This window comes from Xenopus laevis, chromosome 8L (genome assembly GCF_017654675.1).
Source record: "Xenopus laevis strain J_2021 chromosome 8L, Xenopus_laevis_v10.1, whole genome shotgun sequence".
NCBI lineage: Eukaryota > Metazoa > Chordata > Amphibia > Anura > Pipidae > Xenopus > Xenopus laevis.
The window spans coordinates 19,781,126-19,806,345 of record NC_054385.1 but is presented as its reverse complement, the minus strand read 5'-3'; the positions used below and the strand labels follow the sequence as shown (position 1 = coordinate 19,806,345).

Sequence of the window (25,220 nt, the reverse complement as noted above, 5' to 3'; positions counted from 1 at the left end):
ATGACCAAGACACATGGGTAGAGAAGTAGAGAAGAAAAACTATTGGCTGATCCAAATATCAGTAGGCAGATTTTACAATGCACACCATAAGAATTTTTGGGGGGTTAAGAATGACATGGGCAAAGCTTGCCTAGATTTCAGCATCCAATTAGCTTTTAGCTTTGCTGGCTTTGTGCAGTTACAACAAACATTTGGTTGATATTGTTTAGTAAATGATGAGTCTTTTCCCAATTCAACTCCCTCAATTCACCAACAACATGTTTTAAGCCTATGCAACAAAGGAGAGGCCACACGGTATTAATGCAATGTGCCCCCGACCTGAAACTGCCCGCACCTGGCTTCTCCACTCTATTTACAGAACCAGCATCACAAAAGGGGCGGGTGTGCTCTTATAAAGACAGAAGCCTGGTGGGGAGAGCAGGCAGAAGAATGTAACCTGAACCCACCAGTGACCCGCAAAGGGCCTGCCGACGTCGTCATGAACCCGCCCGACCCGTGGGTATCGGCTCTGAGGAAGTGCCATTTGGCACGAAACGCGTCAGTGGTAGTGACTTATATGCACTGATTCAAAGCTAACATGCTACTTATATTTTTCAACAAATAAAGAAACTCTTTATTCATCATGATTTGGAGTGTCAAAGAAGTTCATATTGGTTAAAGTATCGGCTCGGCCTGACCGGTACACCACTTCAACACGGAGAGTAGTCGCAATGCAGATCCATAAGCTACAACCCACACATGATGAAATACTACCAGCACAAGTGGGCCGCCATCAAGAGGATACAGGGGGAACTCCAATAAAGTGCAGAGGGGTCACATATAAACCCAATTTATGTGATCTATACCTGTTACCCATTATGACAATACCCCATATATAGCATACATGGTTTATTGTCATAATGCACCTGTTACAAATGGTGTCCCAAGCCAAGAACAAACCCCAAGGTCCCGGCCTGACGATTCCGCCTATAACAGACGATTTTGCTTCGGGAGGAGCTCTCCACTACTCGGATGCGTGAGAGTGACCAGGGAGAACATTCTGGGCTGGCAAGGGAACCAGACGTTAGCAGGAGGAACGGGGAACAAGGAGCGTGGTAATGGGACAAGTTGGGTCCATAACAATCGGGTAGAGCAGCAACAAATCAGGAGACAAGAGAGTAGTCAAGGTCACAGGCCGGGTCAAACACAACAGTGGTGCAGTACAAAATCGTGATCCAAGAAAGTAGTCAATATCAGGCAAATGGCAGGTCAGACAGCAAACTAGCGGGTATATTTATTAAAGAGTGAAGTTAGAGATCACCACAGTCCATTAGCATGCAGTACCGCTTCTCTCCATTTATTTATATGAGATTTTTAAAGGTGTATTTATCAAATGGTGAACTTTCACCCTTTAATAAATAAGCCTTTAAAAATCCCATAGAAATAAATGGAGAGAGGCGGTATTTCACTCTAGAGGACTTCACTCTTTGATAAATATAGCCCTACGAATGGTCAGGGACAGGCAAGATCAGCAACAGGCAAAAGGAACTAGAAATCACAACCAGGAACTATGAAAAAAGACCTATGTTGGGCAAGTGGAAAAAGAACATTGCAGCTTTGAATTTTCGCACCAAGCGCGATGATGATCACGCAGCTCGTCAAATAAAAAGATGTCAGCGTCAATCCCGTCAAACCTGGGGGTGGCAGTGTGCCGAAAAGGAGTCCGCGGCCCCACTAGACCACCAGGTACCCTCACAGAATCTTGTTCCATGTATCTGAATGCACTGCAGGAATCTGAAGGTACCCAAATGTGAATATAAGGCGCAGCCCATAGGTGTTTAACTACAAGTGGCCCATTCACAAGGTGGGAGCCCTGTAACGAATTCCATTAAAGGTAGGAAAGACATATATAAAAGACATAACACCCCCCAACTGCATCAACCGGACTCTCCATATCTAAAATCAAAACAGAAACCTGTGCAGAGAGAAGGCATGGGGAGGGCTGTCATGTTTGGGTATGTTGCATTTAGTTCCTGATAGGGATGCACTGAATCCACTATTTTGGATTTCGGCCGAATCCTTAGTGAAAGATTTGGCTGAATACCGAACCAAATTCAAATTTGCATATGCAAATTAGGGGTGGGAAGGGGAAAACATTTTGTTTTGTGACAAAAAGTCACACGGTTTCCCTCCCCGCCCCTAATTTGCTTATGCTTATGCAAATTAGGATTCAGTTCGGCCGGGCAGAAGGATTCAGCCGAATCAAAATCCTGCTGAAAAAGGCCGAATCCCGAACTGAACCCGGGATTCGGTGCATCCCTAGTTCCTGATCAACAAACAGAAACGTGTACCAGTACTGAATCTGGCTCCCACTATGCATGCTTCTAGTTAGTAATCATTAAAAGAGCAAACCACACAATGCAGTTACAAACCCTCTTGCACAGCTCTGTCTTCAGGTATATAGGGAAGCAGGGCCGACATCTTATTGCAGCAGTTAGGGACAGGGGGACCATTATTTTCCTTTTAAGCACAGGACTCCATTTCACATGGAAGCAGTGTGCCAAAAAAAAACTGCAACCTGTGCCAACTGTTGTTTTTTATGTCACTAGTCCAGTGTGAAAGAAAGTGCCGGCTAAGCAAATTAGCCCCTATTGCGTGGCATTAGCCCCTAAACGGATTGCTCCGGAGCTCCACATCCAATTAAACAAAACTATTTTAAGTAAACTACTATTTAAGAAATGAAAAAGAACCCCAAAACAGATGGCTTGAAATAAAACATGTCAATTGCATTTACACCATTAAACATGTCACTTCCAATTGGCCATGTGACTTCCCAGTGGGACCGACACTTAAGTGCGAGTCCCCTGACAGACACGGCCCCGTTATTGCTACAAAACAATGTTTAATCAATATACTGATGCACGGTTAATAAAACAGATCAATATGACTAGATGATCCTATTGAAGGAGGCAATTAAAACGTCATTAAAGAAAGCAATGTACAATTACACCACTGTGATGTGACTGACCTCTAAATTAGCTTTTTAATTATTCAATGGCTTTTCAGATTATGCGCCGACCTCACTTGACCTTGCATTGAGCCGGGGGGACTTTAAGTGATGGAAAATCCTGTTAACTGATTTGCTGCGAGAGGGACCGGCGGTCAGGCAGACGGGCTAAGCTTTAACGCAGGGGGCCACCAATATGTATATTTCCTAAGCAATTAAATATTTTACTGTCATTAGGAGTTTAGTCAATGCTTTGTAGGAGTGACCCTTTCACCTGCAAAACATCTCACTGTAATGAGATCATTTTGCTTCTTTGTGAGCTTGCTATTTTAACCCATCAGCCACATTATTGTTATTAGATCACTTTGCCCTGTGTGGACTGACCTTTTAATTCATGAAACCTGTCAATGTCCTTTGTGCATACAGCTCCTGTGTGGGAAAAAATAAAAATGGCAAATCATGGTCCCAGAACAAACAAATCTGAATATTATTTTACTGTGACACTGTATCTCTATTTTCTGTTTTATTTAATGTTTACATTGCTATTCACAAGATTCACCGGTGTAATTGCCTTTAGAAATAACCTTTATTGTCTTATAATACACAAAAGCCATGAATATCCTGTAAATTATATCCTTATAAACGGTGAGTAGTGATGCCATCAGTTATAAACGGTGAGTAGTGATGTAATTTCTGTCACATGACTCACTAAAATTTGTGTATTATAATAAATAAAGTACCCCCAGTTGTAAAATATGAGGATATTAGAAGTTACCTCGGAGTTCCATGACCTGTATAAAAACACTCGACCTTCGGCCGCGTGTTTTTATATGGTCATGAAACTCCTCGGTAACTAATAATATCCTTATATTTTACAAGAGGGGGTACTTTATTCACTATATTATCACTGTGTGGAAAGGTATTGCCATTTATTGGAGTGTTAAGAACTTGCTACCGGATAAGAGATCCCATGCCTGCATTTTTTTTATATGACGTGAGATGAAAAATCATTGTTTATCAGACATCTATAAGACACGCTGCAATTATTAGCCACATACTTCTGATAAATGTTGCAAATGTTGCAAAGCTTCCGATATATTATAGTATGGTCAATTCAAATTCTCAAAATATGTGCTGTGCATGAGCTGGCCAGTGGCACCTGGTTAATCCAGAGTTTAAGTACGAAAAGGCAGTCTCCAATATACTCCACTTTATAATCCAGATTTTTCAAATTGATTTCCTTTTTCTCTTTAGTAATAAAACAGTATCCAAACTAAGGTATAATTAATCCTTATTGGAAGCAAAACCTATTGAGTTTATTTAATGTTTACATGATTTTCTAGTAAACTTAAGGTATAAAGATTCCAGATTGTGGAAAAATCGATTATCCAGAAAACTCCAGGTCCCAAGCATTCTGGATAATAGGTCCCATACCTGTACTATAACAGTGGGAGTTACAGTTCTAGAACTGCTGGAGAGCCAGCCAAAACATGGAACAATGAAATCTGTACTTTTTGCCAATGTTTTGCCTTTTTGGATTGAGGCCCTGTCCCAGTCTGTGTTGGCATGCATTATATTTACCTATCCAGCCTTGTGCCATAGCCAATGATTTTGTCAAGCCCTGTGCTCTTAAATGTGCCAGCAGACACAATAAATTTTATTTTGCCACTTATTCGGACATAATCACTCCTCTGCACACAAAAAGAAATTTGGGGTAGACGGCCACATATAAATGAGAGTGAGATTTGCATACCAATATAAAATGATAGTCAACACAATGCAAGCAGACATGTTAACTCTCCCAATTTTGCTGGGATTTACCCAATTTGGACCCCCTCCTCCAAGTTTCCCGTTACCATAGGTCATTTCATTACCTTGGGTTTTCTAGTTTATCAATCAAATGTATCAAACTTTGGGCAAAAGCACATAACTTGCCAATTTTTCGGACATAACCACTCCTCTGCACACAAAAATAAATTTGGGGTAGATGGCCAAAAAGAAATGAGAGTGAAATTTGCATACCAATATAAAATGATAGTCAACACAATGCAAGCAGACGCGCCAACTCTCCCAATTTTGCTGGGATTTAACCGATTTGTACCCCCCTCCTCCGAGTCTCCTGTCACCATACGTCATTACCTTGTGCTTTCTAATTCATCTGTCAAATTCAATGTAAGCATTCAGTGATGTCAGCAGGAGGGTGCGCTTCAAAAGAGCATAAACATACGCGTAATGACATCACTTCCGATGACATCACGAGACACTTCGAGAAATTTTCATAAGCCTCCACCAAATCGACAGCTCTGTGCTAGATTAACAGCAGAGTTGGGCAACTTCAGGTTTTTACAGAATATAAATGACAGATAATTATTATGATATCATTGAAGATGGATTATGTTTAGATATTGTCATTTTTAAGCATAGAGACAATGTGTGCAAAGTTCTAAATATATGAGAAAATAAAATGCACTAGTGCTTCTGTGTTTATTATAAATAACCCCAACTTATAAAGCAACATCATAATCCACAGTCCTGCAAAATAAGCAGGTAGATGCAATGACCATAGAGATCACATTTGTGGGTACCAGATTTTGCTGTAATTCAATTAAAAGCTTAAAATATACTTATCTACTTATATAACTCAATTGTGTCTTGTTAATTTAAATTTGTCTTTCTTTGTGACCAAGCATGTGCATAAATATTCCTCAAACATAATTATTTTACAGTCACAACTATTTAAAGGGACAACATATGTGTATGTCAAATACGGTTTGAATAATTTTACACTATTTTTCCATCCATTACCAGGTTCAAACTCAAATTAATCTGAAAGTATCAAAGCATTTCCCTGTAACTGATAACACAGAGAATTCCAGCTAAGGTCAAAATAAGTTTATTTGCTTATTAATGACACAGTTAAACACACACACACACTGACCGTTTAAAGATCACAGAGGACTCTCATGTCTATCCTTGTAGGAAAATAACGCTAAACCCCGAATTTCACAAAACTCTCTACTGAACTTATCATTGGAAAGGCCTTGGCTAGACGGGATTAGGAGACTTGGGGTTATGCAGATGTCAAATGTTCTCTTACGAGGCATAAAATAAAGAAAATATTTTTTTACCCAAACATTGGCCATCTTCTTTGAGTAGATCTGAGGTTTATTTTTGGTTTGGTTTATTTAGACTTGGGGTGTAAAAAAACTTTTAACACTGGGAAAAGATTCAGTATTAAGCAATTTTTTACATGTGAATCTACATATGTGATCTATTTAATCAAATGCCCGTGTGGACTAGGATATGTGGGAGAAACAACCCAGAAAGTAAAAGACAGAATCTCAAAGCATAAATCAACCATAAGATGCGAAGACCTGGAACTCCCTATACCTGCACACTTCCATACAGCAAAACATACACCAAGTCAGCTGAGATTTCAGATTATTGATGGTGTCCCCAAATTAAGAAGAGGGGGCGATCGGTTAAAAGTCCTCAAAAGAAAAGAAATGTACTGGATAAATAAATTGGGTACGCTTTGGCCCAAGGGCCTTAATAGGGAATATACACCTATGTGCTTTATTTAAGTTATAATACCCTTTCTATTCCACCTAGGTCAGACAACACCTTCTTTTGTTCTGATTGGTTTTAACCTTTTACTGTATTTTTACAATTTTCTGAACATGATTTTTGTTTTTTAAGGTTATCAACATTTATGAAGAATGGGTACATGATCCCGGACTGCATCGAGGAGATTCCATTTGATTCCATTTGGAACCATCCTCTCCGGGTAAAAGGTACTGCAGTGTCTTTAACCTTATATATTGTTTTACTTTTATCACTAAGTGTCACTTTTAAATTTCTGTCTTATAAGTACAACTAAATACCTAGTAAGGAATTGGACTGACAAGATACACGGAGAATGCATAACGCTTGGACTTTACTGGACTTTCATGAAGTCTTCACTTGATGGGTTAAACTTAATTGGGGGTGGGTCCTGATATTGTGCACTCCCCCAGTGTGGGGGATAAATGTTTGTATCACACACTATCAGGCAGGCTTGAGAAAGGGCAAGACAAGGCCCGAAACGTTGCCTGTTACTGACCAACTGTAATAAATTTTTTACATTTTTCAAACAAGAGGTGCTGCAGTTTTTCCTGTTTTGCTGTACAATTGGCCTATGGCAAGGGCCTATACACTGCTTTGCACTCTGCCCGAAAGGAACCTATACGAGGTGGTTGAAGCACACACATCTGTGTACTTGGGACCTGTTATCCAGACTGCTCGGGATCTGGGGGTTTTCCGAATAAAGGATCTTTCCGTAATTTGGATCTTTATACCATTAGTCTACTAGAAAATCACTTAAACATTAAATAACCCCAATAGGCTGGCAGTGTTTCCAATAAGGATTAATTATTTCTTAGTTTGGATCAAGTACAGGGAATGTTTTATTATTACAGACAAAAAGGAAATAATTTTTTGGGAGATGGCCTTTCCATAATTCGGAGCTTTCTGGATAACAGGTTTTCAGATAACCGATTCCATAACTGTACTTCAAAAGTATTAAAAGAGGAACAAAAGGGTTGATCACTAGGGGATGCCAACTTCTTCAGCACCCCTACCCCACTCCCCAATAATAAAATCACTTATCTCAGACCCACGGTCGGCATCCCTTTTTACACAATGGCTCCGAGTACTGTTCTAAAGAGCCACTATCTTTTGTATCTGTGCCAGGGGTCCCTTGCCTTCCCTATGTCTGGGCAGTACGCATGCCGAGTATAGTAAATTCAGAATTTAGACCTAAACAGCTGTAATTTAACTGTACTGCACACAGCAGATCCGTGCAACAGGAATATGGCGACACTAGAATAGTGAAGCCTATGATTAAGTATCCCAGTGATACGAAACGCGTCAGACGAGAGATGATTATGTAATAAAGCTTCAAGTTTTGATCTACATTTTTTTCTGGTCTGATCAATTACGTGAGTTTGCCAGTGTGCTCGGCACCAACATTTACACTGCTGTATACTGATTGTCCGCTCCCTTGAGCTGAGGGCCTGGGGCTAGAAGCACCTGGGCCACGTATCTACTTTGGTGAGAGATCTTACAACATCTGCCTAATGCTAGAATAGTACACTGGGCTGGTGCCTTTTTTTAATGGAATGGGGTGCCAACCCAGGGTCTGGGGTAAACAATTACACTCACCGAGTATTGCCTAACAAATTGGCAGTGCACACTTCTTACCCCTACTTTTTCCTTGAAAATGTCAATAAACAGTGAAATGCAATAAAATAAATGGTGAAAATGTTGTTTCCACTCAATACCAAAACTAGAGTTTTATAATCTCGCAAGAGTCCATCACAACACAATAAATAACACCACCCTCTGGCCTATATAACACAACTACCATAATGTTGTAGCTATAATTGGCTCATTTATTATAACTGTGCAAAATTGCAACTGGTAAAACAGTTCCAATGAAACCGCACTTACTCTTTGGTTCAATTCTCAATCCGGGTGCACGTCATAAAGCCTGTTCACAAGAGTGGGGTGCCTCTCGTTGCATTCTTTTTTTTTTTTTTTTTTGCCGTGATCTAAGATAAAATAAGGCCATTTTATAGAAAAACGTAGGGCTGTCAGTGGAAAAGATTTACAAAATCGCAAATGGGCAGTAACCCACAGCAACCAGTAAGTGATTAACTTTGTTCAGCCAACTGCAGGATAAATAATGAAATTGAAATTTTGAAATTTTTTTAATTTGCCTATTGTTAAAGGGGTTGTTTACCTTAAAACACTTTTTTTTCAATTCAGTTGGTTTCAGATAGCTCACCAAAAAGAAGAAGCATTCAGGCTGTGATCTAAGCCTTTATATGGTTATTGAACTCCTTGTGAAACTTCATAGTATTGCAACAGTCCTCATATAATCCCGTAATATCAGAATACTCTATTAAATTGGTTGAAAACATTGAACATATTTTAAAAATCAATATTTTTTGTAATTCGATCAATAAGGACTCTGTTTCAATGGTAATAACATTGGTTTATTAAAGTGGACCTGTCACCCAGACATAAAAATCTGTATAATAAAAGTCCTTCTTAAATTAAATATGAAATCCAATTTCTTTTTTTTATTAAAGCATGATTACAACATGATAAAATAGGATTTGGATAATTTTCTTTGGGTGACGGGTCCCCTTTAAGTATAGGTAAGTGCCTGACTTTAGCGCATGCCCGGATTGGTGGAAAGGCCACAAAAGCCTGGGCCTAGGACGGCAGAATTTTATGGGGGCGGCAAGCACTGGGGATTCACAGGAGATACAATCGTTTTTAAAATTTGCTGTGCGCCAATCCCCAGTACTCCGGACCCAATGCTGAAAATTTGCAAATGTGCAAAAGGGAAGAGGAGGGGACAGGGAGATAAACGTCGGTGGGATTAGGGGCGCCTGCTATGTAAATCTGGCCCTGCTTAAGTGGGACCTGGACTGTACCATATAAGAAAAACAGAATTAGAACGAGTCTTGTGTGCCACTTTTAGTCTTCTACAATTTCAGTATATTAATGTGGGATAGAGTTTTGCTGCAAGATCTTTTATGCCCAGGTGAGTGGTGGTTTTAAGGCATTTTGCTTTTAAATATTACTTGGATATCATCAATACCTACCCAGAATGCTCGGGAACCTAGGGATTTCTGGATAAGGGATCTTGGATCTTCATTCCTTAAGTCTACTAGAAAATCATGTAAACATTAAATAAACACAATAGGCTGGTTTTGCTTCCAATAAGAATTAATTATATCTTAGTTTGGATCAAGTACAAGCTACTGTTTTATTATGACATAGAAAAAGGAAATCATTTTTAAAAACCTGGATAATTTGATTATAATGGAGTCTATGGGAGGCAGTTTTCTGGATAATGGGATTCTGGATAACGGATTCCATACCTGTACAGATATTACTGGTACCAGATACAGGTTATTTAAAGGAGCTGACTTGTGAAACAAAATTCTGAGCACAATGAGCATGATAAAATATAAAGTCACCTACAATATGGGAAGTGGAAGGTGATCTGGGTTGCGCCATTCCTTTGTAATTTACCACATTCCTTTTAAAATCGTGCTGGAAGAGTTAAGACGGCTCATCAGCTGTGAAATAGTGAATTGGGCTTTGTGCTTGGACAGGAATCTGTCACCAGCTGTGACTGCCGGACATCTTGGTGATTTGTTGGTGACAGTGCAGAGAGAAGCATTATGGAGTCACTGACAGCTGGAGGTTTCTGTCCATCAAATCAAGTCTCCTGTGGCACCGGATCTCTCTCCTTTATTTAATATCTATCCCCAGGACATGTCTCACACTCTCCTGCATTACATATTCACATAATGACTTATCATCCGAGCACATGTTTGTTGTAATAATATTATTAGCTCATTAATGTAGGTGAAGGGGGGGGTAGGCAGAAAATAAATGCGAACCCTACTCCTTCAAAAGAAGGTTGGTATTTATATTAATACAAAGACAACTACACTCATGTATCATGCCCCATGGCACCATGATATCTTGGTTGACACTTTTTATTACAGGTATGGGATCAGTTATCCAGAATGTTTGGGACCTGGAGTTTTCCGGCTAACGGATCTTTCCTTAATTTAGATCTTCATCCCTTACCTCTACTAGAAAATCATGTAAACATTAAATAAACCCAATAGGCTGGTTTTGCTTCCAATAAGGAAACATCATACATAACTGTGGATCAATTACAAGGTACTGTATTATTATTGACACAAAGGAAATCGATTTTTAAAATTTCAATTATTTGACTCCATAGGAGATGGGGCCTTTTTGTAATTCTGAGCTTACTGGGTAACAGATCCCATATCTGTACTAGCAAATAGCTCTACTCTTGACCCACCCTTTCCTGACCATTGTGGGAAGGACATGAAATAATTAAGGGGGAAGGGAAAGAGGGGTTCTGGAGTCTGGGGTATCATGCCCTGATCTCTCTAATCCCATCAACTCTTGGGGTGTAAGGTGAATAATATTAATAATAACCAACTTAGTCAAAGCTCTTTAAATAACCTGTATCTTCCAATCACTTTTAAGTAAGTAAGGTTAGGGTCAAATATAAATGAAATACAAGTTGTGCTTTTATTCCTAACTATGACCCTGATGGCTCTGTAGCTAATCACAGAGGAATTAATAGTCAGGTCAGTTTATATATGCAGGGGCAACTCTCGCTTCTCTTTATTTTCCACTTAAAGAGCAAGACAAACTCTGTTTAGGATTCATTATTATTTCATGCGAATGTATAGGCTTTATCCAGAAAGCTCCGAGTAACAATAAGGCCATCTCCCTAGACTCGGTTATAATCAAATAATTACAATTTTAAAAAAGAATAAAGAGTAAGAATAAAGCAGTACCTTGATCCCAAATAAAATATAACAAATCCTTATTAGAGGCAAAACAATCCTGTTGGGTTTATTTAATTTTTTTAATTATTTTTTTTAGAATGGTATGGAGATCCAAATTACAAAAGGATCCCTTATCCAGAAACCCCCAAGTCCCAAGCATTCTGGATAACAGGTCCCATACCTGTAATCACACAGTTTCTGTGTATGAAAATCAGTACAGAAGCCCTTTAAATTATTATAATGTATGCCTCTCTCCCAGTAAATACCTACAGGGTACAGAAATATAAAGCAATCTGCATTTTCAGTCAATGTCGTTGCTTCTGTCACCAATGCCATTCCACAGGTGGAGAAAAAGATCTGTAAGACAAAACATAAAACAAGTTAGTAAACACAAAGCTGCTGTACTCTTGAATCAGCACAGAAACCCTGTTTGTTATTACTGAAATTGCATGAAATTACATGCAATATTAATATAAAGGCTTTATTTATACATGTATGGGACCTGTAATCCAGAATGCTTGGGACCTGGGGCTTTCTGGATAAGGGGTCTTTCTGTAATTTGGATCTTCATACCTAAAGTTTACTAGAAAAACATGTAAACATTAAATAAACCCAATAGGCTGGATTTGCTTCCAATAAGGATTAATTATATCTTTATATCTTAGTTGGGATCAAGTACAAGCTATTGTTTTATTATACAGAGAAAAAGGAAATAATTTGTTTAAAATGGAGTCTATGGGAGATGGCCTTCTCGTAATTCGGACCTTTCTGGATAAAGGGTTTCCGGATAACAGATCCCATACCTATGCTTATATTAGACCTTTTTTTAACTCTTTCCTTATTATGATTAAAGACCCCCACCTAACAAAATAGTAGAGAAATAAGAGATTAACCATTCATGGTTATATTACATCCCTATCACTAAACCTTTTTTATTTTATCACAAAAATCCTCATGGATTGTTTAAAAATGCCTGTTTAAATCAAAATTCACGGGGCTCTGCAGAACTACAAATTTCAGCAACATGGGACAAGAATGTGGATCACAATCTATAGCTCTCTGCATAACTAAAGAGCAGGCATTACATTTAATTCTTATTTTTTTTTTTGTACAAAACACTTAAGGCCTCAGCTATAGCCGTTATATCCACCCAAAAGAACCTATATCATGCTACACGGGTTAACGTATGGACATGCAAGTCCTAAAACAATTTTGAAAATATTTGTGCAGCAGCTGAGATGTTATTGGCTCATGGTGAGAAATGCAATATAATACTAATCTTTTAGTAATCCACTTAATTAAAATGTGAAATTATAGAGTCTCAAAATATTTGCCAGTTTTGTTATTTTTTTCAGATTTTTTTTCTTCCTTGTAAGCCACTCACAGTCACCCTGTGTCATCGTAATCCCCCATGCCGTTTATATAATTTCTAAAGAAGACTGGATTCTGTTTAATTAAAAAAGAAAATCAGTTATGCATCAGATTAACAGGAAATCCTATGCGAGCTGAACTATTTTACATTGGACGATGTAAGAAGGTTTTTAAGTTAGATAGATCCTGGAAGAGAGCAATGGTGGCCATAGACACACAGATCCTATCGTACGAATCGAGGATTCATACGATTTTCGGATCGTGTGTGGAATCTGCCGACATCTTTCGTCCGGCGGAGATCGGTCGTTTGGTCGATCGGTCAGGTTTGATTTTGACCCGACCGATCCCGCCGGAGCCCATGGCACATCGTAATTGGATCGTTCGGCCATACAGCCGAACAATCAGATTACCCCCGATATAGCCATGCCTGTTAATGGCATATCGGGGAAAGATCCTCTCGTTTGGCGATGTTGCCAAACGAGCGGATCTTTGCGTCTATGGCCACCTTAAGAATAACATTTTAATAAATGAATAACGTTGACTGCTCATATCTACCGTTATAATAAGTTAAAAGTCAGAAATGTATTCTTATCATTTACTAAAACACGTGTGGTTTAGGGTAGGACTACATGGGCATTTTCTGTGCAATCCAATGAGCTGCGCAAAAATGCAGGCGTCAAGTCGGATGCAACGGAAGTAAGTTAAGATATACAAATGTCGGATGGTGTTGCAGTGTGGCGCGCTGCGTCTGCATCCGACAGTCGTATCGGATCAATGATGTGACACCATCCGACAATGCATTCACTTACCTTATTTCCATCACATCCGATTTGACGCCTGCATTTTTGCGCATCGCGTCAGATCGCTCCAAAATAGTCCATGTAACCCTAACCATAAACATATGAGTAGAGACAGGGTTAGACTACCAGAGGACTCTCAGGCCTAAGAGAATTTCCACCTTTTTCCACCCTGAAACTATACAAAAATCTATAACATTTGGCACAATCGATATCCAGTTGCTGTGGGAAAAGGCCCAGGGTGCCAAGTCTGGTGGGCTGTAGGAGTTCAAGAAGATGGTAAAGCAATAGATTAATTACAATAAATACTACATCATTGTTCTTAGTTAAATTATACACACACTTATATTTGGCACAGCACTGTAAAATAAAGTACAAGAATGAGATCCATTATCCAGAAAGCTCCGAATTAAGCAAAGGCCGTCTCCCATAGGCTCCATTTTATCCAAATAATCCAAATTTTAAAAAAATGATTTCCTTTTTCTCTATAATAATAAAACAGTACAGGTATGGGATCTGTTATTAGGAAACACACTACCCAAAAAGCTCTGAATTACAGAAAGTCCATCTCCCATAGACTATTTTATCCAAATAATCCGAATTTTAAAAAGTGAGTTCCTTTTTTTCTATAATAATAATAATAATAATAATAATAATAATAAAACAGTAGCTTGTACAAACTAAGAGATAATTAATTCTTATTGGAAGCAAAACCAGCCTATTGGGTTTATTTAATATAAACATGATTTTCTAGTAGACTTTAGGTATGAAGATCCAAATTAAGGAAAGATCCATTATCCAGAAAACCCCAGGTCCAGAGCATTCTGGATAGCAGGTCCCATACTGTTCCTTGTATTTGATCCAAACAAAGATATAATTAATCCTTATTGGAAGCAAAACCAGCCTGCTGGGTTTATTTAATATTTAAATGATTTTCTAGTCTTAAGGTATGAAGAAACAAATTATGGAAAAAAAACCTTATCCGGAAAAAACCCAGGTATTGAGCATTCTGGATAACAGGTCCTATACCTGTATATGATCGAAACATTTTTGGTATGGTCTATTATTTAAATCTGCAATGCATATGGTACAAATATTCTGTAGCCATCACAGAATCCACATCAATCTCAACACCAAAGTGATCAACATGCAACATCAACATTGTCAATTTTACCTCTACCTAAAAACTCAAGCTAATAGGAAAAATTAACAAAAATTACTCCATGGGCAAGAAGTCATTTTTTACATGACAATATTCCATTCAATATTGAGTCCTCCATAAAAGATTGTTCCCAATTATAGAACCAAATGCAAACATTAAAGGGGTGGTTCACCTTTAAGTTATGTTATAGGATGGGCAATTGTAAGCAACTTTTCAGTTGGTCTTCATTATTTATTTTTAATAGTTTTTTTTTAATTATTTGCCTTCTTCTGATGACTCTATCAAGCTTTCAAATGAGGGTTACTGACCCCATCTAAAAACATATGCTCTGTAAGGCTACACATTTTTTATTATTCCTCTTTCTATTCAGGTCTCTCCTATTCATATTCCAGTCTATTAATAAATCAGTGCATGGTTGCTAGGGTCATTTGAATCCTAGCAACCAGACTGCTGAAACTACAAATAGGAGAACTGCTGAATAAAAAAAATCGAAATACCTCAAAAAACACAATTAATAAAAAATGAAAACCAATTGCAAATTGTCTCGGAATATCACTCTCTACATCAGATTAATAGTTAATGTAAAGGGGAACAACCCCTTCCATTTTATTTATTCATAAGTTCTTACATTTTAGGAAAATTAAAAAAACGTTGGGATTTCTCCAAATCTACTGCCTCTGTCAGTAATGGGAATCAGCAGTGTGAGGACTAAAGTTGTGGTGGGGGAGTGGGGAGAGTAGTAGCTCTGCAGATGGTGGGCCTTTGACTTTGGATTCCTGATGGGGCCTATGTATGCCAGTCCGACTCTCTCATATATTATATAGTGAATAAAGTACAAATATAAGGATAAAGTAAAATATAAGGATATTATAAGTCACCGAGGAATTCCATGACCATATACGTTTTAGTAAGTCATGTGACAAAAATTACATCACTACTCACCATTTATAACTGATGACATCACTAGTCACCGTTTATAAGGATACAATTTACAAGATATTCATGGTTTTGTGTATTATATACAGGTTTAGGATATGGGAAACCCAAAAATGTTTAACAATGATTTCTTTTTTCTATGCCTTGTAACTAATTGTAACTAAGCTGAATGAATCCATAATTGGTGGCAGAGCAATTCTATAAGGTTTATTTAATGTTTTAGGGGTAGATTTATTAAGGTTTGAGTTGTGTTTTCTACGACAAATTTCAAATTTCACATCTTTGGGTTAAAAAAAACTAAAATTTTTCAAGTTTAAAAAAAAAAAACCTTGAAATCTGAAACCTGTCAAAGTCACACTTGATAAAGGGTTTAACACCAGAAATGTAGTGTAAATAAATGCACTTTGCAGTAATCACTGCCTGGGCTTGGTCATTCCCGATGAATGTTATAGTTCTACTAATAACGTCTGAACAGGACACGGAAGGGAAAGAATTAATCGCCTGTCAAAGTCATGGCAGAGGTCCCTTGAACCATTTGAAGATGTCAATAGTCTTCATGATGTTCGAGTTTTTTTCAGAGGGTTTTGCCCGAGAACTCAATCAATTAGAGTTTTCGGGTTGTTAACCCCGAACTCGCTGATTCGAGTATTCCCCATTCAAGTTTTTTTTTAATTAGAAACCATTCGAGTTGTGAGTTCATTGGAGTTCATTCGAGGTATATGATACTCTAATATTTGACCTTTGATAAATAACCCCCTAAATGATTTTTAGCACACGGGAGGCACATTTATCAAGGGTCGAATTTCGAATTCATGTGAATTTCCATAAACTACCATAAATTCGTAATTTGACTAAGTCAAAATTTATTAATAAAATCGAATTTTGAATACTCTGACAAATTTAAAGGGGTTGTTCACCTTCCAAACACTTTTTTCAATTCAGTTGTTTTGAGATTGTTTCCCAGAATAAAGACTTTTTTCAGTTATTTTCCATTATTTATTTTTACTGTTTTTCCAACATCTAAGTTTAAAGTTGAATGTTGTTGGTGTTTGAGTCTGGCAGCTCAGTAATTCAGGCGCAGATTCTAAACTGTTACAATTTTTGCAACATTTAGTTGATACATTTCTCAGCAGCATCTCTGGACTATTAGCAACTATTATATCAATTCTAACAGAAACCCAGAGATTCTGCTCAGCAGGGACAAAGATAAGAAATGTATCAACCTAATGTATCAATTTAGAACAGTTTAGAGGGTCGGTGACCCCCCCTCCCAGAGCTGCTTCAGAAGGTGAATATGACACTTTACACGTCAATATTAGAAAAACGGTCACACATAGAAAGTAGAAAGCGATTGGAAAAAGTTACTTCTGGTGATCTGTCTGAAACCAACTAGTTATTTGAAGGTGAACCACTCATAAAACGACCCGAAAACTCAAATTGAATTTGATCAAACTCTATTTCGAGTTTTTTCTCTGAAAAAAACTTGAACGTCAGGAAGGCTGCAAACATGTACAAATTGATCCCTGCACCTCTCCCATTGACTTATAACAAAATAATTTAGGATGCTTTAGGTGGCAAATTCTAATTCTTAAAGAGCCAGAGTATGATAAATCTCAAAATTAAATCTGAATTTTTTTAATAAATTTGAATCAAGTTTGGATAACGACCTAGTCGAATTTGACCATAAAAAATTTGAAAATTCAAACTTTTAATTCGACCTTTGACAAGTCTGCCCCTTAAGGTCTGGTGGTTCAAATTACGGAAAGATTATCTGGAAAACCAGAATTCTGCATAATAGATGCTCTGCCTGTACAAATTATTCTTGTATTTTAACACAAAAAAAAGCCAAGAGTAGACAAGTTTTCAGACAAATATTTGAATACCAAGTTAGTTGTTAAATAGAAAACTGGCACATCGTATGCTGCTGGATTTTATGCAATGCTTCTAAAAGACACGCAAACCTTGAGTTACTGCAGAACTTTCAAGGTCAAAGCAATGTTGGCTGGAACATCTCGCTTCTGTACAGAACAATTATGGAGCAGAGCAATGACAGTAAAAAGAGAGCCAGGGGTAGTAGCAGAGAAGCAGAGGAGGGGGGTGTCATAAAAATAAAATGTCTGAGTCATAGGAGGGTATCCTGAGAATGCAAAAATGATTAACCAATGCACTGCGTGAGCATTAAATAGGATCTGGAACTGGCAGGTAAATGGGATTAAAGCTCAGTAAAGCATCAACTCGCTCTTGAAAATTCGACTCTAAAAATCCCAGGTATGATGTAAACGAATGCACACTGAAGTACAATAGATCTCGCAGGAGAATTTCTATCTGGTGAGTTTACATACGTCTTATGTATGTATGTATGTATGTATGTATGTATGTATGTATGTACTGTAACTATATATATATATATATATATATATATATTGTATATATAAAAGCAACTTACACAGACAAGACTGGTTGAATTTTGTGTATGAGGAGGCTAATAAAGATTATTTTTACATCGATTGCTTCATAGTATTCCAAGGCCAATTTCACATAAAATACCCCAGGACGTATTGCAAGATAAACCCAGTGGCAATCTCATTTATAATTGCACCCAAACCAGTGCAGCAGTTTAATGTATAATACCCCAGAATGTTTAACAAGATAAATGCAGTGCCTATTTAATTAATAATACATTCTTCAACTAATGGTAGAATGCAGTATCTATTCCATTTACAATGGCCCCAGAACATAAGGTACAATAAATACAGTGCTGTGAATAATACCTCAGAACACTAAGGGGGTTATTTATCAAAATCCGATTTTTTTTCTTTTCTTCATGTTTTAAATAAAAAAAGTCAGACCAAACTAGAATCCGCATTTTAACCTTATTTATCATTAAAAAAAAATTAGGGATGCACCAAATCCACTATTTTGGATTCGGCAGAATACCGAACTGAATCCTGATTTGCATATGCAAATTAGGGGTGGGAAGGGGAAAATATTTTTTACTTCCTTGTTTTGCAACAGAAAGTAGCTCAATTTCCCCTCCCCACCCCTAATTTACATATGCAAATTAGGATTCGGATTGATCGAGCAGAAGGATTCAGCCGAATCCGAATCCTGCTGAAAAAGTCAGAATCCGAAACCGAATCCTGGATTTGGTAAAAAAAAAAAAAATAAAATAAAATCTGGAAAAACTGCAATTTTTTTTCAGAATTTTCTGTGAAATCGATGGATAAGCCGAAATATATGGATTATCGTACAAAACTAAATGCAGACCATAATATCTTCAAATTGCATATAGGACCTCTGCCATTAGATTTCTAAAGGACTTTGACAGGTAGAAGATGGAGTATTTTCGGTTTCTGACTTTTTGCATCCTCAGGGTATAATAAATCTTGAAAAATTTAAGGTTTTTTCCCCCACAAAAAATTTGGATTTTATAGTAAAAAAAACTAGTCTTTCGAGTTTTTAGCATTTGAACTTCAATAAATAACCCACAAAGTGTCTGGGTGCTGGTTCCTTTGTCCTGTAAGTTTTTAGGTGTTGGGTATGGGATCCATTATCTGGAAACCCATTTTCCAGAAAGCTCCAAATTATTGAAAGGCCATCTCCCAAACTCCATGTTATCCAAATAATCCAAAATTTTAAAACTGGTTTGCTTTTTCTCTGTAATAATAAAACAGTGCCTTCTACTTGATCCAAACTACTATATAATTAATCCTTATTGGAGGCAAAACAAGCCTATTGGGTTTATTTAATGTTTACATGATTTTCTAGTAGACTTAAGGTATAAAGATCCAAATTACGGAAAGATCTGTTATCCGGAAAACTTCAGGTCCTGAGCATTCTGGATAACAGGTCCCTGTATATGTTATTTATATAGCTTTGATACCTTTAAAGCTTATAGGGAAAAGGAAAAGCTTTTTCGTTCAGTAGCTCAAAAATAATGTCATTTGTACAGGTATGGGATCCGTTATCCGGAAACCCATTATCCAGGAAGCTCTGAATTATGGAAAGGCCGTCTCCCATAGACTCCATTTTACCCAAATAATTCTAATTTCTAAAAATTATTTCCTTTTTCTCTGTAATAATAAAACAGTACCTTGTACTTGATTCAAATTAAGATATAAATAATACTTATTGGAAGCTGGTATAAAGTAAGGTATGAGGTTTCAAATTATGGAAAGAGCCATTATCCGAAAAGCCCCAGGTCCTGAGCATTCTGGATAACAGGTCCCATACATGTACTAAGAACAAACAAACATTTGCTGTTCAATTGTTTTTGTTTTTTTAAATTGACAAAACCTGCTCTTAAACATACTATAACTATAACTTTACTAAAAATGATTACAAAGATGTCAGCACCCTAAATCAACATTTGTCTTTTTATATGCTTTGAATTTTGGCAGCACTGATAGAGTTAAATGAAAAGACTTGCATGGAAGGCTTACACCAAAATAGCTGTGACCTAGTTCTCTTTCTTTCTCTCTGTATGCTAGCTTTCTTTTTTTATGATTACGGTTTGTCTTCTGCTTTAAAGGCAATGAAGTGTCTTAGAAAAAGGCAGATTAGCCTTTTATAGAACCTAAAACATGCGCTCTCTTTTCACGTCGTAAAAATGCACTTTTTTCTCTTCTGCTGCTCCTCTCCAAGTTGAGGAATGTGCAACTCTGCATATTTTTTTCCCGAAAGAAAAAGGAAATTATTAGAAAAAAAAAATGATATCCATGAAATATAAAGCACTCCTATATGAATAACCTTTTAATGATGAGAAAACAAGGAAAGCAGCTACTAGAATTCAAGAAAAATCACATTTTTTTTTAAAAAAAAAAAAAAGAAAGAAAGAAAGAAAGAAAATGGCAACTCGGACCACATGCTAGAGCAAATGAAAACGAAAAGCTATCCTACAAGACAAAGCAGAGAAGATATCTACCCTAAACGACAGAACTTTTAAAAAAATAAATCTACCCAACAAAACAGAGCAGGGAGGAAACCTAACCTACAAGACAAACCAGAGAAAAAACATCTTTCCTACAAGCAGAAAAGACTTCCATTCAACAAGACAAAAGACATTCTCCAATCTCATTAGGTGCTCTCATCCTAAAGGGATTCTGTCATGTTTTTTATGATATAGTTTTATATATATTATATATATTATATATATTATATATATATATATATATATATATATATATATATATATATATATATATATATATATATAATTTTAAATTACATGGTTTACACTGCAAATAATTCACTCTGCAATATAAAATTTAATTCCTGAACCAGCAAGTGTATTTTTTTAGTTGTAATATTGGTGTGTAGGTGCCATCTCAGGTCATTTTGTCTGGTCATGTGCTTTCAGAAAGAGCCAGCACTTTAGGATGGAACTGCTTTCTGGCAGGCTGTTGTTTCTCCTACTCAATGTAACTGAATGTGTCACAGTGGGACCTGGATTTTACTGATCTAACATGCAGCGGTTATCTTGTGCTAGGGAGCTGCTATCTGGTTACCTTCCCATTGTTCTGTTGTTCGGCTGCTGGGGGAACAAGGATGATATCACTTCAACTTGCAGTACAGCAATAATGACTAAAGTTTATCAGAGCACATGACTGGGAGCTCCGGGGAAAATGACAATATGTCTAGCCCCATGAAGAAAAACATGTTTGCTCTTGTGAGAAATGGGTTTCAGTGCAGAAGTCTGATGGAGCTGCACTTTTTTCCCCATCACAGTATCCCTTAAGTGCCTCGTTACAAAGACCTCAAGAGAACTACAACATTTCATTTTAGGTCAAATTTCTGCTGTGTTTTCAGCCATTAAATGCTGAAACTGCTCATGAATGAAGCATAGCGAATGTCCCCTTGACCTACACTGGTCAGTAGTAAACTCGGAGGTGTCAAACCTTACTATAGGCCTTAAATTAGGCAAAAGGTGAATCCCTAAATTCTTCTGAAATCACACCTCCTGATGCTTAAATGCTAGCTCCAGAGCAAGCTGCAACAAATTCACCCATTCAGCCAGTTCAGGTATTAATGAAACCACTTAGCCAACATATGGCTGGTTTGTTTTAAAGGAACCGTATCACTAACCCATAATTTTGGACACAAAAAATTATTCTGAAAAAAATCTATAAAGAAATAAAATATGTATGGACTTTTCCCCCAGTCAAGTGACGCACACATTTAAATCAGAGTAGTTAAGCCCAAGTCTGAATTTGATAAAAGAAACTAGCTATTTAGGAAAGATTTCCTATCTCCCTTGTAAATGGATGACGTTTAAAACTCACTGCCTGCTTTGTAAACTCCTGGATTAATTATGAATGACTGGCGGACAGGCTGCAAATCTGGTATTAATTGTTAAGCACAGGGCAGTTTGGATACTGAAACCCAAGAGTGTTATTAAAAGATAACAATCTAAACATGAAAATATTGTCCTAAAACTCCAGATAAAGCACTCTTATATAGCGAGCGGGATAGAAATGTGTGAAAAACCTGCCAAGGGGCCAAGAATTTAAAACATTTCAGTTCTTCACAAAGAGCAAAGTAACAGCAAAGATTGGTTTATATTAAACCCAAATATGCTGCGGTGTACTGTGTTTTCGACATGTTTATATGAAGGGATAACCATTTAGACATTCTGTACCTGCTACTATATTATTAGATTTAAATGTTCTGTATTATGTATTTTTACAGGAAAGGGTACCTGAACTCTTGTATACAGTATTTCATGATGAACGCAATACGAGGGAACAAATATCCACACCACTATGAGTGACACCTGATTAAAGTATGGATTTCATAAAGAATGTTTTCTATGGCTTTAATTTCCAATCAAATCAGAGGGCCCCCATGACTCAGTCAAAAGAAAATTAAAAGAGAAGAAAAGTCATTTTTACTTGGGGGTGAAAAAAGTTAGGCACCCCAAGTGATTGTATATATTTATCTTATACCCTGGGCCGGTGCTCCTATCAGGATAAAACTGTACCGGCCCAGGGTTCTTCCAGTGAGCACCACAGAGTGATCGTCTTCCAGCATCTTCTTTATTCAAATTTACTGGGGCAGACGCAAGCCATGGAAAGAAAGAAGAAGCGGAAGACAAACGCTCTGTGGGGCTCGCTGGAAGAATCCCGGGCCAGTGCAGTTCTCTCCTGATAGGAGCACCGGCCCGGGGTGTGAGGTAAGTAAATGCCTAACTTTCTAAGTATGAAAGTACTTTCCTTCTCCTTTAAGCAAATTATTCCGCCATAACTTTCAACTGTTTCAAAATACAAGCTCCCAAGTTGCCAATTCATTCTCATGGCGGATTGTGGGAAGGATTAAAATCCTTTTCCATTCCCAAATAGCATTTAGATAGCTTACATAATCAATAACTCAAAGCTCCTTACTAGCCATACCAAATAAGACCTTTTATGCAAAGGAAGAATACATTCCACCCACTCATAATCACCTGTCTGTTAATATGGAATTGCATAACCCAAATGCCCTTACTGTAGACAAATCCTTACTATTCTAAACAGTGAAACCTCCCTTACTCCACAACCAGGAAAATGGTTATGTTTCCATGAAGAAGAGTTGATAAGGCAAATGCATAAGCCTTGTATGTACTTGTACATGTTTATGGACATCATTTTTTCTTTTTTATAGTTTTTGAATTATTTGCCTTCTTCTTCGGACTCTTTACAGCATTTGGATGGGGGTCACCAACCCAATCTAAAAAAACAAATGCTCGGGGGAAACCCTGCACAAACCACAATATCTTCAAATTATGACAGGGACATCTCCTATTGACATATATAGGGATGCACCGAATCCACTATTTTGGATTCGGCCGAACCCCCGAATCCTTTGTGAAAGATTTGGCCGAATACCGAACTGAATCCGAACCCAAATTTGCATATGCAAATTATGGGTGGGAATGGGAAAAAATGTTTACTTCCTTGTTTTGTGACAAAAAGTCACGTGATTTCCCTCCCAACCCCTAATTTGCATATGCAAATTAAGATTCGGATTCGGTTCAGCAGGGCAGAATGATTCGGCTGAATCCGAATCCTGCTGAAAAAGGCAGAATCCTGTCCGAATCTTGAACCGAATCCTGGATTCGGTGCATCCCTACTTATATATGACCTTGACAAGTCTGAGATGGCGGATTTTCGGATTATGGATTTTTCCAGCATCTGAGTATAATAATTTGGGAAAAATTCAAATTCTTGGGCCAAAAAACTTGACCAGAACAATCTGAGGTTCAGTAAATAACTCCCTCAAGCTATGAAAAAAATTAAACATTAAATAAACCCAATAAGATTCATCCAGTCTAGTACCATCAAGTAAAAGGCACTGTTTTATTACAACAAAGGAAAAGGAAATTTTGTAATTTAAAGGTGTTTTAGGATAAAGGATCCCATACATATATTGGGGAACCATCAATCAAATCCTTTTAATAATCCCTAATAAAGTGGTGGACAATATGCTATTAACAATAAATAATTACAAATAACATAGATCAATGATAATTTAAAAAGATCTTTAAATTTTATTTATGTTTTTGGTATTAGATGCCTGAACTTGGGTTGCATTTTTGTGCATTATTTCTGCTTGGGGAACAAAGCCAACCGCATTATAACCGAGATGCCTCATTAGATTATTTAATTAGTCCTACATCATAGACACCCTAAGCCAATTTAAGACCTCCAGAGCTGGTCTCTTCCAAAAATATCTATATCCAGAACGGTATTAGTGGCAGAGAAGGTTAGATTTGGGAGAAAATAGCATTTGGCCAAGAAATGACATTTTAGTCTCAATTGTGACTAGCTAATTAGCAAGTGAAAGCACTCCAAATGTCATTTTCTAAGGGACTGGATGCAAACAGATGATTAAACAGGTCACCTCTGTTTAATAAAATAGTTAATTACAGGGATACAGTCATCACATCTAATATCTCTTTTTCATAATCCCATGATGTTTTTTTTTTTCTGGAAGCCTTATTTTCGCATTATTAGAGGATCTCATTAATGTAAAGAAATTATTCTTACACACATATTGCACATTGATCACCAGTATTTAGTCGCAGCACAGAAATATCATATGTATAATAGCCTTGAAAGTTCTTTTACTGCTTCAGCTAATTTCTACTACCTCTCTTTCCCAGAAATTATTTAACAGTCATTTCCAGGCAGCAGTGCAGTAAATAAACCTTATGAACAAAGAGAAACTGGTTTCAGCCCTTAGTTCTTAAAACTACTTGTCTCATTCCCAGTATTATCTAGTATCTGTCCTGTGTTAAGAAATGAACAACTTCTTCCACGAATATTACAAATAGAATGCTGAACAAGTAAATGCTGACTACAATCTACCCACACATTGGCCAATGTTTACCAATTATTTTTCATGAGTAGGTTTCCGTTTCTTAGTCTTGGCGTATATGATCCAGTCGTTAGGTCCTTGGGCTGAATATCACCTATCACTGGAGGAGTGCCAAATGCAGCTCTTGTGTTGAGGGGGTGCAAAACACACTTAGCGGATACCCCAGGCCAGTGCTTGTTAGCAGAAAACGACACTGGCCCAGGGTACTTATAAGC

At 37.3% G+C, this 25,220-nt stretch overlaps 1 long non-coding RNA gene across 2 annotated transcripts in view; it reads right to left on the bottom strand.

The window, feature by feature from the left end:
- The window catches only part of LOC108699516, a 144,091-nt gene that overhangs the window by 51,516 nt on the left and 67,355 nt on the right, over nt 1–25,220 (bottom strand). For both annotated transcript variants that reach the window (XR_005963535.1, XR_005963534.1), the window contains exons 6-7: nt 11,656–11,742; nt 3,371–3,415 (exon numbers count right to left, since the gene is read on the bottom strand). This is a non-coding gene — a long non-coding RNA (uncharacterized LOC108699516). The remainder of the gene's footprint in view (nt 1–3,370; nt 3,416–11,655; nt 11,743–25,220) is intronic.